Below are 6,000 nucleotides of genomic sequence, written 5' to 3' on the forward strand. Positions count from 1 at the left end.
AGGCAAATTTAACCTTTCATATGACCACCTTAACCAACTCATCAGATGTGAGTTCTCCCAGACTTCCCAATCACCCAAGAGAAGAAGGCTACCCTTCAAGCTGCTTTTCTTCTGGTCTACTCTGATCGGCTCTGTGCGAACCTACAAATACACATGCAGCACCACCACACCAGACTGCGGCACCTGCATTGCTGCCCCAGCACATGTAGCTGAGATTCTTACAGGAACTGCTTGTATGGACTCTTTAATCAAAATGTTTTGGTAGTCACGGCATTCTTCCACTACTCTCGCCACTTAACTACCTCACTTCTAATAATCCTTGCTGGGATGGGTGCTCGAGAACTTGCTTCTTTTTCTCATTCAAAACTCCTGACAGTAGTGCACCTACTGCAATCAGCAATGGTTCAAGTGAACAGTGGGGATGTGAGCAGGAACAGTATCCTAGCATGAAACGACTGATAGTCTACAGCCCAGCTAACAGGGATCTATGAGAATACCGGTACACCCTGGATGTACATCTGCTGGGCTGGCCCCTAGCTTCCCATAGGACTGTACGGTGGTGGCTATCCAGGATGTGTGCCTCCAAGTGCTGGGGGATCACCTGGTAGAATGGCCACTGTGGTGGAAAAATTAGCCAAAGAAAAGGCTGTGATACTATGAATTAAGTGAAAACCGGATGACTTTGCACTACCTGCTCACAAACAAAGGTGGTACCAGTCCTTCGTTGCTGAGACCTGCTGCACACACATCCCTGGTGAGTCGACGAGACCACATATGAGTCAATGACTGACAAAAGAAAACAAACAGATAGGTGGCCGGTTCTCGAACCTAGTCAGAATTTGCAACACATGCCAATTAAGTTTGGACTCTGCCCACCCATAACTGCACACCTGACCAATGACCCCTTTAATCACCTAGTGATTACCAGGGACAGACCCTCCAGTTACTGTACTATAAAGTCCATCACATGCAGGAGTTCTTTTTTTCCAACACTGAGACAGACCCTACTGTGGACAATGCTGGAGGAGTTGTTTGTAAGTTGTGCACTACGTAAGAATTGAGACTGTTGTCTACTGTAGATAGCATCTGAGCCATATTCACATTACATAAAGAATGGCAGGTTGCATCTTATAGTCCTTGGTTGTGATAAGTTTGTATAAACAGATGCTAGTATCAGTAGTATAAAGTCCCATGTGACTGAGTTTGTAAGAGCTTGCAGTTGCTGGTACCAGTAGTACAGTGTTATGTCCAATGTGACTGGTTCCAGATTGCTTTATCTACCCTTATTTAGTTGAAGACAGCAAGCACTTCCTCCTCTTTAATATGTATAGGTTTCATAACCTTATTGCTTGATTTCCTTACATTCCATGATTCTATGCCCTTTACCTGAGAAAATACCAATGGCAAAAAAATAATTTAAGAACTCTCCCATCTCTTTTGGCTCCATACAATGCTGGCCACTCTGATCTTCAAGGTGACAATTTTGTCCCTTACTATCCTTTAGCTCTTAACATATCTGTAGAAATCCTTAGGATTTTCCTTCACATTGTCTGACCTTGTGTCTTCGCCTTCCTGATTTCTTTCTTGAGGTTTTTATTGCATTTTTATACTCCTCAAGTACATAATTTTCTCCATGTAATTAAAATTCAGTAGTTCCCTCTTATCTGAGGGGGATATGTTCCAAGACACCCATCTCTATTGCACAGACAATACCAAATTTTATATTTATTATGTAATACTATGTATTTTTTCCTATAACTATGATAAAGTTTCATTTATAAATTAGGCACAATAAAAGATTAACAACAAAAACTAATAATAAAATAGAACAATGATAATATACTGCAATAAAAGTTATCTGAATGTGATCTCTCTTTCACTCTCTCTCTATCTCGCTCTGCATTTAATATTTTTGGACCGCTGGTAACAGTGGAAAGTGAAACCGTGGATAAGGGAAAACCACTGTATATCTGGTTCACAAAAAGTCTTTGGATAAAATTCCACATAACACGCATTGGAGCAATAGAATTTTCTTTTCAATATTTTTATTATATTTTATATAAGAATACATACAAAAAAGAATGATGCATAACAATGAAACAACTGTAACAGTAAGCAAACTCACTATGACAGAAAAAAATTCATTATTCAACACTATTAGATAAAGATAAAGTTGAAAAGGGAAGAAAACAACCAAAAAGAACAAAAATATATTTTAATCCAAACCCCACCCCATTCTAAAGTTGCATGGCTAATATAAAGTAAAAATAAAAAGAAATATAAATCCATGAGAACCCAGATTACTTAATTATCATTACCATAAAAGGTTATGAAAATAATTCAAAAAGGAGCTCCAAGGCTTTGAAATGGTTAAATTTAAAACACTTATTGAACATCTAATTTTCTCCAAAGTTAAATATGACATCAAATCATGTAACCATTGACTATGAATGTGTAGGGCAGCATTTTTCCATCTGACCAAAATAATATGTCTTGTAATTATGTCTCATCTTTACTGTGCAAGCGTGGTAGGAACGATAAATATGATGTTGAGATGCAGACAATTTCTCTACCTTCTGATCAACTATGAAAGGATGTGGTGTTGTTTACATTAATAATTATTGATAAAATATGGAAAACCTCTTCCCAGTATTTAACAAAGGTCAAACAAGACCAGAACACATGAATTAGTGAACTGTCATCTTTCTTGCATCTGTCACAATAGGAGCTAATATTAGGATAAATATGAGTTAATTTAACTTTTGATATAAAAGCTCTAAGCACAACTTTAAATTGTAGTAATGAGTGATGGGTACATAGTGATGATATGTTAACCAATTTAAAAATAGAGTTCCAAGAATCTTCAGAGATTGAAATATGGAGATCCTGCTCCCATATATTTTTCATTTTATCCAAATGAAACTTACTTTGATTTCAGCAAAGTGTCATATGCAAAAGATATTAACCCATCAAATTCTTAACAGGAGTTTCATAAAGGTTTTATAGTTGTAAATGGGAAAGTCCCTAATCTGCAAGTAGCTGGGAAAAAAAATGAGAATTTGGTAAATTAAATTTAGTAGAGTGTTGCTTAAATGCAGCAAGATTATTATTGATAAATAAATCATAAAACATTTAATACCTAATCTGAACCATTCCTGAAAAACAGAGTCTATCAAAGGAGGTTGAAAAAAGTATTTGATAGAACAGGACTCAAAAGAAGAAACTTCTGGAGTCCAAAATGTTTTCTAAACTGGAACCAAATCATAATCATGTGTTTGACCACTAGTTTATCAATGTTTTTACCAATAGGTAAAGGCGAAAATGCTCCAAATATTGAAACAATAGAACATTTGAGTCGAATTCAACTCCAAGCTGGGCTCCCATTTTATTTTCATAATGTAACCAAAATATAATGTAACAAATATTAATATCCCAGTAATAGAATCTAAGATTAGATTAAAATCTCCATTCTTTTTGAGATATTTGGAGATAAATTTTATTTAAATGAGGACATTTATTTCTTTTTCCAAATATATGGATATATAATAAAATTAAGTCAGTAAAAATAAAATTGGAATCAAGTAAGTCAAAAAATTGGAATAGCTTGAAAAATATATAAAACTTTGGGTAAAATATTCATCTTAATAACATTAATGTCCTATTAAAGGCATCAGAAGTGGAGACAATAGAGATTAAGATTTCTTCACCTGATCTAACAGAACTAAAATGTCCTTAAATAAATTGTTACACCAAGGTATGTAAATTGGCTTTTAGCAATCTTAAAAGGAGGAAAAAAGTGTGTAAAGGGTCTGAAATGTTCAAAAAGAATATTTCACTCTTTTGTAAATGAAATTTATATCCTGAAAATTGATCGAATATAGCAAGACTTAAAGAGTTAGGATCAGATACAAAACTACAAAAGGATCAACAGATTAGAGAGAAACTGGTGTAATAGAATTTAAGAGGATTACTTAACTAACAAGCAAATAACCAGATAAGTGGGTATTCTTCAGATTGATAACTATAAATGCCATTTGAATCCATGCTCGGGATTCAACTATTTAAAATCCACATTTTTCTTTTCTTTTTAAATATTTTTTATTGAATTTATCATATAGGTATACATAACATTAACAATCACATAGTAATTCATTTGTATACAATTAAACACACAGAAAGAAAATTAAGAAGTATATAAAACTACATCAATAGTTACTTGTAATACCTCGAACTATTGATAGAAATGATGATGCAACCATGCCAAACCCATTTATTTAAATATTTGATAAAGCATTAAAGGAGAAATAAAAGAAAAAAACCCTTGAAAACTACATATTAAACTTAATTGAATCTAACCCCTCCCTTTAATCAAGGTTGAAATCCACATTCATGACTTCAATGAAAGGGGCAGGTATATTATAGCCACATTTGCTAACTATATAAAGATGGAACACAGAATCATTTTATGAGGACGATGTGAATAATTTGCAAAGGGATGTAGAAGTTATAATTTAAGTGAGTAGTCAAATTTTGACAGATGGATGTAAGGAAATATAAGGTTGTCAATTTTTGTCGAAGAATTAAGAAAAAGTGGAACATTATTTCAATGGGAAGAGACCAAGACAACCAACATATTGAGAAATTTGATTGTTGTCTTACACAAAATTCAAAGTCAGCATGAAGGCACATCACATAATTAAGAAAGCAAATAGAATATTAGTCAATATTGCAGGAGAGATGTAATGCAAAAGTATGCAAGTCTCATTAAAACTGAGCAACACAATTTGCAAGATCACACATGTAGATTTGGTCTCCTTGTTTATCAGCTCAGTGAAAATTCATCAAATTGATACCTGAGATGATACCTCAAATTACATTGAACCATAGTATTGCGATAGATCAGTGCTTGCAGAGAGCTGCACCCCTATTGGTACAGGGAACTGGGATTGTGTGTAAAAGTGTGCCTGTAGAGTGTGTACACGTGTGTGAGTGTGTAGAGTATGGGTGGCCACTAGTATCGGAGTCCAACCTGGGTCTGATTTGAATTTCTATATAGTGATTTAATAATATAGTAATTGAGTATTATTTGACATTTGCTCCCTTTGTCTCGTGTTTGTTCATTAAAGTTGCCTATGATTGTATCACTTGTGTCCAGACTCATCTCTCTATGAACCCACTGAACCAGATACCCTTCTGAACACAACTGCATAATGGAGTAATGTCTCCTTATGACAATAAATGTATCTATTGTTTATTTTTTTCTCTTTTGCAAGGTGTAATGTTAAGTTGTTTGGATTGTCCTTGAAAATGGGTTGGAGAGCAGCAGCTCTGGACAAGACAAATGGGTTGGAGAGCAGCAGCTCTGGGCAAGACAAATGGGTTGGAGAGCAGCAGCTCTGGGCAAGACAAATGGGTTGGAGAGCAGCAGCTCTGGACAAGACAAATGCCTCCACTCAAAGAGTCATGAGGAGTCTTTTAATTAATCACAGTCAAAACAAAGTCAACAGCATTCCTATTTGAATTCACCTTCATTTGTGCCCAGGCCCGTCTGGGTCCCATAGTACCCTGGTCAGACTTGGATAAAACTGGGAAATTAACATAAAACATCAAGTTCCATTTTGTAAACTATAAAAACGAGTTCCATGTGAAGCTATCTCATTATATATAGTAATTGTTTTCAGCAGCAATAAAGATTAACAGCAGCTTTTTCTGTATGTTTTAAGTTACCTTTTCAATTGCTCTGCTGGGACTGTTGTGGTTTAATTATTGGTGAGACACGATACACACTCAGTATACGATTAATTAAATCCTAAGCAGCCCCTTGTTACTGACACTAAACAGCCACAGCCACTTGTGAGAGCTCATCTGGAAACTGTGTTTGTGCGTAGTAGCATACTTCCCATAAATCGTGTTGCTTAGTTTTGAGATAATGCAAGGAGTTTTAAGTACAAGTTGTTGACCTTGGTCACAGAACTTAATTCCCTCTTTTTGAGTCTTGTG

Source organism: Narcine bancroftii, chromosome 1, assembly GCF_036971445.1.
Source record: "Narcine bancroftii isolate sNarBan1 chromosome 1, sNarBan1.hap1, whole genome shotgun sequence".
NCBI classification, from domain to species: Eukaryota; Metazoa; Chordata; class Chondrichthyes; order Torpediniformes; family Narcinidae; genus Narcine; species Narcine bancroftii.